We start from the raw sequence: 9,281 nt of genomic DNA, 5'->3' as shown, positions 1-9,281 counted from the left end.
TTTAATATGAAGTCCATGCACTATCCTCAGTCTTGCTCAGCTCTGCTACCATGATGAACTTCGACCTCAGGTGGATGCTGTGACTACAAAGAGGTTATGGAACCGTTAATGACTCAGTAATGGTCTGTATTGTTTAAATAAAAAGAAGAGTCTTCTTACGTTTTGCACTTCAAATAAAAAGCTGTGACTCTTACACTACTTTGTCACACTGAGAATGCAAAGGAAATGTTCAAGAAGGAAATTAAAGTGCTGCTCCAGGGCATATGTATATGACTAGAAAGCAAGAACAGCCTTATTGCTGATCTGGAAAAACTTTTTATATTCTGAAGAAAAGAAGAAACAACCCACGTTCTATGAAGATGAAGCCAAATCCAGATAAGGCCATCACTTTAGATTGTTATACTGACAAGAGAAGTGAGAAAGCTGCAGAAGAAGTTTGAAGGTGCCAGAGTTTGGTCCATTATGTTTTTGGCAAGAGGCCCCTCTCCACAAAATAAAAGTGCAAGGCAAAGAAACAAGTGCTGATGTAGAAGCTCTTGCAAGTCATCTAGAAGGTCTTGCTAAGCTATTCGATGAAGATGTGTTGTGCTTTAGGTAGTAGGTGTCCCCAGAAGCTCATGGGCGAGCCAATACAAGGATTATCAGTGAAATGATTCAGTTCTGAGAGCTTTAACCCAATCAATGGTTTATTCCACGGACAGATATGAACAGGCAGCAGGCATGGAAGGGCATGTTTGTAGAAACGAGAAGCTGCCTGAGCATAGGAAGTGGTTATTTGGTTAGGGTTGTGGTTAAAGAGGAATAATGATGACATAAATCTTTCCATAAATCACAGGAAACTATGACCCATAATTCAATGCTTTTCTTTCCAGCTAATAAGGCAAAGGAGAGAGGGCAGCATCAGTTGTCTCTGACAGAATACACTGCCAATAAGGCACACTCAGAGTTTTAGGAGAAAAAATTCCTTTAAGATAAAGAATAATAGAAGATTTAGAATATTTTTCTTAATCTCTGTTGTTTTGTTTTTGAGGTTATTGTGAATATAATCATTATAATCCATTTCTTTTTAAAATTCCTTCTTACTACAGTGTAGAAATATAGTTTATATATATATACATATATATATATATATATATATATATATATATACAGATTTTGATCTTACAAACTTTAAATGTGTTTTATTCTAACAGTTCTTTTATGGATTTCTTGATCTGATATTTTCTGCAAATACTGTCAAGTCACCTGTGAATAAAGACAGTTCCAAATCTGAAAAAAAAGAATTATAGAAAATAACAAAGAATAATTTTTATAAGAAATGCATATAATCAAGAGATAGTAAAAATGATATTTTACTGAAAAAAACAACAAATTATACAAATTAATGAAAGAGATCATAAACTTCAATGGAGATACAGTCTATAGATTTATAATAATTTTTGCTCAAACTCTTCATAAAATTAAAAAAATTAATCAATATTGTGAAAGCATAGGATAAATACATTACATTGTAGTAAATATTTTCATGTGTTGTTAATTTTCAAAAGGGATTTTCTGTTCCATCTAAGGAAGGCTGACTTCTCCAATCTCTGTGAAAATAATAAAAAAAAATATTTGGCTTTGTTTTGCTTTATGTAAATATATTTAAAGCTGCCTTCAATTTCTGATTGTTTGTTTTATCTAAGTTTTGTTTTGTTTTGTTTTCTTCATCCTTCTTACTCCCTTAAAAATATTCTGTTTCTCGATATTATTTTACAATTTTTAAAATTTTAGTTTGTTATATATGACAGCAGAATGCATTACAATTCATATTATCCATATAGAGCATAATTTTTCATATCTCTGGTTGTAGACAGAGTCACACCATTCATGTTTTCATACTTGTAAGGTATGGAGTAATGATGTCCACCTCAATCCACCATCTTTCCTACCTCCCAAAGCCCCCTCCTTACCCCTCCCTCCTGTTTTCCCGATTTAGAGTTCATCTAATCCTCCCATGCCCCCCACCAACCCCATTATGAATCAGCATCCTTAAATCAGAGAAAACATTCAGCATTTGTTTTTTTGGGGGATTGACTAACTTAGCATTATATTCTCCATCTCTATCCATTTAGCTTCAAATGCCATGATTTTATTCTCTTTTAATGCTGAATAATATTCCATTGTGTATATATACCACATTTTCTTTATCCATTAATCTACTGAAGGGCATCTAGGTTGGTTCCACAATTTAGCTATTGTGAATTGTGCTGCTATAAACATTGATGTGGCTGTGTCCCTGTAGTATGCTGTTTTTAAGTCCTTTGCATATAGACTGAGGAGAGGGATAGCTGGGTCTATGTCTTTCCATCTACTGAGGTCTTCTTTGATTTTTTTTTTCCTTTAGGGTTCTGTAGTTTTCATTGTATAGATCTTTAACCTATTTTGTTGATTCCCAAGTATTTTATTTTATTTTTTGAGGCTATTAAGATTGGGGTAGTTTTCCTCATTTCCCTTTCAGAGGCTTTGCCACTGATATACAGAAATGCCTTTGATTTATGGGTGTTGATTTTGTATCCTGCTACTTTGCTGAATTCATTTACTAGTTCTAGAAGTTCTCTGGAGGAATTTTTTGGGTCTTCCAGGTATATAATCCTATTGTTGGCAAATAGTGCTAATTAGAGTTCTTCTTTACCTATTCAAATTCTTTAATTTCTTTTATCTGTCTAATTGCTCTGCCAGTGTTTTAAGAACTATGTTAAATAGAAGTGATGAAAGGTGAAAGAGAGCATCCCTGACTTGTTCCAGTTTTTAGAGGGAATGCTTTCATTTATTTTTTCCATTTAGAATGATGTTGGCCTGGGGCTTACCATAGGTAGCTTTTAAAAGGGATTATAAAATAGCTAGGAATTCAAAGATGGGATTTTATAGGATTTGGGCTAATACTACAAGGTCTGTCTCCTTTACTGAGTGACCATGAAATCCATAACATGTAATTATTTTTTCTGGGCCTATTCAAATTTTCTTAAGAGGAAACTCCAAGTAGTTTGCTTGAGAAGATAGATAGCAGGCCAGGCCGCCTGAATGGTCTGTCCCCAAGTAAAAAATTGTTTTAGTAAATATCATTTCAAGCATATGGTGATTTTTAGTAGCCACTAAAGATAATATTTTATGAGACTGCTCAGTGATATAGGAAACTGTCCACCATAGATTATGTGTGAAAAAGATTATAAGACAAAAATTCTAATTCTGTAAAGTTTTATATCTATACTGATGTGTGTATCTATATTTATAATGTCAGGAAGGACTTTAATGACATTCATAGGACTACAAATGACAAATGATAGAAGAACTCTTATATGCTTCCTGGATATCATGTCCTGAACTACATTCCTCTGCCACACCCTTCCACCATGGTGATCTACTTGCCTTGGGCCCAGAGCTATGGAGTCAGTCAACCATGGATGGAACCTCTGAAACCATGGGCCAAATAAGTTTTCTCCTCCATGTTGTTCTTTTCAGGTCTTTTCTTCACAGCAGTACAAAAGCTAACTAAAACAGTGGGTATTGCAGTTTTTCTCAACATTTTTTCTACTTAATATCATGCAATAATGAAACACTAAATTAACTTGTTCACACATGATCTCCTCTGTGGAGTAAATTTTTAGGAGTGAGGTTGGTAGATTAAAGGGTCAATGCATATGCCATTTTGTTGGATATTGCCAACACTTTTTATAGCAGGACAGCTTTCACCTGTCACCAGCAATGCATGGGTTGTCAATTTCACTATATCTTTGATGATTATTACTTACCTAATAAGTATGAAGTGCTAGTTTCAGTGTAGTTGTAATTTGCTTTCTAACACATGCTTCAAATACTTTTGTTTACTTTTTTTTCTGTGCAAGCCTACTATTTTTATACCAGTATTTTAATCTCTGTGTCTTAATTTTTATTTCTTCATATTTAAGCAGTGCATAGTACAAATATATTCTTCAAGTTTTTAATTTGCCTTTTGGCTTTCCAGAGATCTTTTGATATTTGCAGTACTAAAGCTTTTGTTCATAAATTTTAAGTAGTTAACTTTATACATCCTGGGACTGGAGCTAAAGTTCAGTGGGAAAGAACTTGTCTAGAATATGCAAAGCCCTAGGTTCCATACCCATTACTATATAAATAAAAAAATATGTCCTTTCTTTTATTTTCTTTTAATTTTTGAACCACAATTAGAAAGATTTTTCCTGTATTTAATTTATAAAAAGAATATTTCCAAATTTCCTTTTAACAGTTATATAGCTTCATATTTTTACATTTTGTTCTCTGAGTAATTCAGAGTTTTTAAATTGTTTCTTGTATGGATACAGTTTTATCTTTCTCCAAGAGCCTATCATTGGTTGCAACACCATTTATTTGAAAAGTTCACTGATTTAATATGTCACTTTTATTATGTGCTAAATATCCATGTGTAGTTGAGCTACGTGCTCGCCTGTTCTCCACTCATTCCTTCCTCAGCCGCGCCCTGGCAACAGGTCTGACAGCCACTTCGCCTGAAGCTGCGTGAGCAGCCAAAGAAGGCCTTCTGACCCCCCATCGGGGCTGGGGATGTGGCTCAAGCGGTAGCGCGCTCCCCTGGCATGCGTGCGGCCCGGGTTCGATCCTCAGCACCACGTACAAACAAAGATGTTGTGTCAGCCCAGAACTAAAAAATAAATATTAAAAAAAAAATTCTCTCTCTCTCTCTCTCTCTCCCCCACTCTCTCTTTAAAAAAAAAAAAAAAAAAAAAAAAAAAGAAACTTGCCCCCCAGCAGTTCCCCTTCTGACTGGCCAGGCCCAGGCAGGACAGAAGACAGAACTCTGACAGCTCAGGGGCGGGGCCATGGGCTGAGGGATTCTTGCCATTGCAAGAGCTCCCGGCTGTCAAACTAAGCCCCGCCCACCCTCACCATAGCAACGCTAGATACAAACACTAGCTCACACCTTCAAGGGAGGACAAGGTGTCCTTGCCTCACCCTAGTCCGCACGTGCTCCACGCCCCAAGAGCTACCTTCAACCTGCAGCAAGAGCCTGCTCAGCCCTCTGACTGCCCCCACGTCCATCGGAGTTCAGCCCATCTGTGCTGCCATCCTGGCTGCCTCTGGGGAGGGGCAGGGTCGTTGCACCAGTCTGAGGGGAGAGATCCCTGGCCTTGCCATAGCTGCCACCCCTCAAACCCAGCATCTACAACCCTTCCGAGATGATCCGGAAACCTCACTGGGTCAGGAGGTGGACCAGCGGGATCTGAATCACATCCAAGTGTCAGCACTCAACAGTCCCCCAGGACCCACGCACGCACCAGGCACGCAGTTCCCTTGCCTATTTCTTCTGCATCTGGTGCAAGCACGCGGACTTTGCACGTGCATGCAGACTTTGCACGTGCATGCAGACTTTGCACGTGCATGCTGACTTTGCACACGCACGCGGAATTTGCACGCGCGCGTCCTTTGCTGGCGCAAGCCTGCCTCTTGCCCAGTATTGACGGTTTTCCTCACGTGCTCGCCTGTTCTCCACTCATTCCTTCCTCAGCCGCGCCCTGGCAACAGGTCTGACAGCCACTTCGCCTGAAGCTGCGTGAGCAGCCGAAGAAGGCCTTCTGCCCCCCCATCGGGGCTGGGGATGTGGCTCAAGCGGTAGCGCGCTCCCCTGGCATGCGTGCGGCCCGGGTTCGATCCTCAGCACCACGTACAAACAAAGATGTTGTGTCAGCCCAGAACTAAAAAATAAATATAAAAAAAAAATTCTCTCTCTCTCTCTCTCCCCCCCCCACTCTCTCTTTAAAAAAAAAAAAAAAGAAGAAAGAAACTTGCCCCCCAGCAGTTCCCCTTCTGACTGGCCAGGCCCAGGCAGGACAGAAGACAGAACTCTGACAGCTCAGGGGCGGGGCCATGGGCTGAGGGATTCTTGCCATTGCAAGAGCTCCCGGCTGTCAAACTAAGCCCCGCCCACCCTCACCATAGCAACGCTAGATACAAACACTAGCTCACACCTTCAAGGGAGGACAAGGTGTCCTTGCCTCACCCTAGTCCGCACGTGCTCCACGCCCCAAGAGCTACCTTCAACCTGCAGCAAGAGCCTGCTCAGCCCTCTGACTGCCCCCACGTCCATCGGAGTTCAGCCCATCTGTGCTGCCATCCTGGCTGCCTCTGGGGAGGGGCAGGGTCGTTGCACCAGTCTGAGGGGAGAGATCCCTGGCCTTGCCATAGCTGCCACCCCTCAAACCCAGCATCTACAACCCTTCCGAGATGATCCGGAAACCTCACTGGGTCAGGAGGTGGACCAGCGGGATCTGAATCACATCCAAGTGTCAGCACTCAACAGTCCCCCAGGACCCACGCACGCACCAGGCACGCAGTTCCCTTGCCTATTTCTTCTGCATCTGGTGCAAGCACGCGGACTTTGCACGTGCATGCAGACTTTGCACGTGCATGCAGACTTTGCACGTGCATGCTGACTTTGCACACGCACGCGGAATTTGCACGCGCGCGTCCTTTGCTGGCGCAAGCCTGCCTCTTGCCCAGTATTGACGGTTTTCCTCACGTGCTCGCCTGTTCTCCACTCATTCCTTCCTCAGCCGCGCCCTGGCAACAGGTCTGACAGCCACTTCGCCTGAAGCTGCGTGAGCAGCCGAAGAAGGCCTTCTGCCCCCCCCCCCCATCGGGGCTGGGGATGTGGCTCAAGCGGTAGCGCGCTCCCCTGGCATGCGTGCGGCCCGGGTTCGATCCTCAGCACCACGTACAAACAAAGATGTTGTGTCAGCCCAGAACTAAAAAATAAATATTAAAAAAAAAATTCTCTCTCTCTCTCTCTCTCCCCCCCACTCTCTCTTTAAAAAAAAAAAAAAAAAAAAAAAAAAAACTTGCCCCCCAGCAGTTCCCCTTCTGACTGGCCAGGCCCAGGCAGGACAGAAGACAGAACTCTGACAGCTCAGGGGCGGGGCCATGGGCTGAGGGATTCTTGCCATTGCAAGAGCTCCCGGCTGTCAAACTAAGCCCCGCCCACCCTCACCATAGCAACGCTAGATACAAACACTAGCTCACACCTTCAAGGGAGGACAAGGTGTCCTTGCCTCACCCTAGTCCGCACGTGCTCCACGCCCCAAGAGCTACCTTCAACCTGCAGCAAGAGCCTGCTCAGCCCTCTGACTGCCCCCACGTCCATCGGAGTTCAGCCCATCTGTGCTGCCATCCTGGCTGCCTCTGGGGAGGGGCAGGGTCGTTGCACCAGTCTGAGGGGAGAGATCCCTGGCCTTGCCATAGCTGCCACCCCTCAAACCCAGCATCTACAACCCTTCCGAGATGATCCGGAAACCTCACTGGGTCAGGAGGTGGACCAGCGGGATCTGAATCACATCCCAGTGTCAGCACTCAACAGTCCCCCAGGACCCACGCACGCACCAGGCACGCAGTTCCCTTGCCTATTTCTTCTGCATCTGGTGCAAGCACGCGGACTTTGCACGTGCATGCAGACTTTGCACGTGCATGCAGACTTTGCACGTGCATGCTGACTTTGCACACGCACGCGGAATTTGCACGCGCGCGTCCTTTGCTGGCGCAAGCCTGCCTCTTGCCCAGTATTGACGGTTTTCCTCACGTGCTCGCCTGTTCTCCACTCATTCCTTCCTCAGCCGCGCCCTGGCAACAGGTCTGACAGCCACTTCGCCTGAAGCTGCGTGAGCAGCCGAAGAAGGCCTTCTGCCCCCCCCATCGGGGCTGGGGATGTGGCTCAAGCGGTAGCGCGCTCCCCTGGCATGCGTGCGGCCCGGGTTCGATCCTCAGCACCACGTACAAACAAAGATGTTGTGTCAGCCCAGAACTAAAAAATAAATATTAAAAAAAAAATTCTCTCTCTCTCTCTCTCTCTCTCTCTCTCCCCCACTCTCTCTTTAAAAAAAAAAAAAAAAAGAAAGAAACTTGCCCCCCAGCAGTTCCCCTTCTGACTGGCCAGGCCCAGGCAGGACAGAAGACAGAACTCTGACAGCTCAGGGGCGGGGCCATGGGCTGAGGGATTCTTGCCATTGCAAGAGCTCCCGGCTGTCAAACTAAGCCCCGCCCACCCTCACCATAGCAACGCTAGATACAAACACTAGCTCACACCTTCAAGGGAGGACAAGGTGTCCTTGCCTCACCCTAGTCCGCACGTGCTCCACGCCCCAAGAGCTACCTTCAACCTGCAGCAAGAGCCTGCTCAGCCCTCTGACTGCCCCCACGTCCATCGGAGTTCAGCCCATCTGTGCTGCCATCCTGGCTGCCTCTGGGGAGGGGCAGGGTCGTTGCACCAGTCTGAGGGGAGAGATCCCTGGCCTTGCCATAGCTGCCACCCCTCAAACCCAGCATCTACAACCCTTCCGAGATGATCCGGAAACCTCACTGGGTCAGGAGGTGGACCAGCGGGATCTGAATCACATCCCAGTGTCAGCACTCAACAGTCCCCCAGGACCCACGCACGCACCAGGCACGCAGTTCCCTTGCCTATTTCTTCTGCATCTGGTGCAAGCACGCGGACTTTGCACGTGCATGCAGACTTTGCACGTGCATGCAGACTTTGCACGTGCATGCTGACTTTGCACACGCACGCGGAATTTGCACGCGCTCGTCCTTTGCTGGCGCAAGCCTGCCTCTTGCCCAGTATTGACGGTTTTCCTCACGTGCTCGCCTGTTCTCCACTCATTCCTTCCTCAGCCGCGCCCTGGCAACAGGTCTGACAGCCACTTCGCCTGAAGCTGCGTGAGCAGCCGAAGAAGGCCTTCTGCCCCCCGCATCGGGGCTGGGGATGTGGCTCAAGCGGTAGCGCGCTCCCCTGGCATGCATGCGGCCCGGGTTCGATCCTCAGCACCACGTACAAACAAAGATGTTGTGTCAGCCCAGAACTAAAAAATAAATATTAAAAAAAAAATTCTCTCTCTCTCTCTCTCTCTCTCTCTCCCCCACTCTCTCTTTAAAAAAAAAAAAAAAAGAAAAAAGAAACTTGCCCCCCAGCAGTTCCCCTTCTGACTGGCCAGGCCCAGGCAGGACAGAAGACAGAACTCTGACAGCTCAGGGGCGGGGCCATGGGCTGAGGGATTCTTGCCATTGCAAGAGCTCCCGGCTGTCAAACTAAGCCCCGCCCACCCTCACCATAGCAACGCTAGATACAAACACTAGCTCACACCTTCAAGGGAGGACAAGGTGTCCTTGCCTCACCCTAGTCCGCACGTGCTCCACGCCCCAAGAGCTACCTTCAACCTGCAGCAAGAGCCTGCTCAGCCCTCTGACTGCCCCCACGTCCATAT

The 9,281-nt window shown here is 45.6% G+C and overlaps 1 long non-coding RNA gene across 1 annotated transcript; it reads right to left on the bottom strand.

The window, feature by feature from the left end:
• Positions 1–4,524: 4,524 nt before the first annotated feature.
• On the bottom strand, positions 4,525–9,273 carry LOC124096662 (uncharacterized). Its single transcript, XR_009227346.1, has 2 exons — positions 6,551–9,273; positions 4,525–5,726 (listed from the first exon to the last, which is right to left on the bottom strand). It is a non-coding gene; the product is annotated as an uncharacterized LOC124096662 (long non-coding RNA).
• Positions 9,274–9,281: the final 8 nt, after the last annotated feature.

Source organism: Marmota monax, unplaced genomic scaffold, assembly GCF_021218885.2.
Source record: "Marmota monax isolate L192 unplaced genomic scaffold, Marmota_monax_Labrador192_F-V1.1 WCK01_AAM20220418_F8-fsc01399, whole genome shotgun sequence".
In the NCBI taxonomy this organism is placed as follows: domain Eukaryota; kingdom Metazoa; phylum Chordata; class Mammalia; order Rodentia; family Sciuridae; genus Marmota; species Marmota monax.
This window is presented reverse-complemented; position numbering and strand designations above follow the sequence as displayed.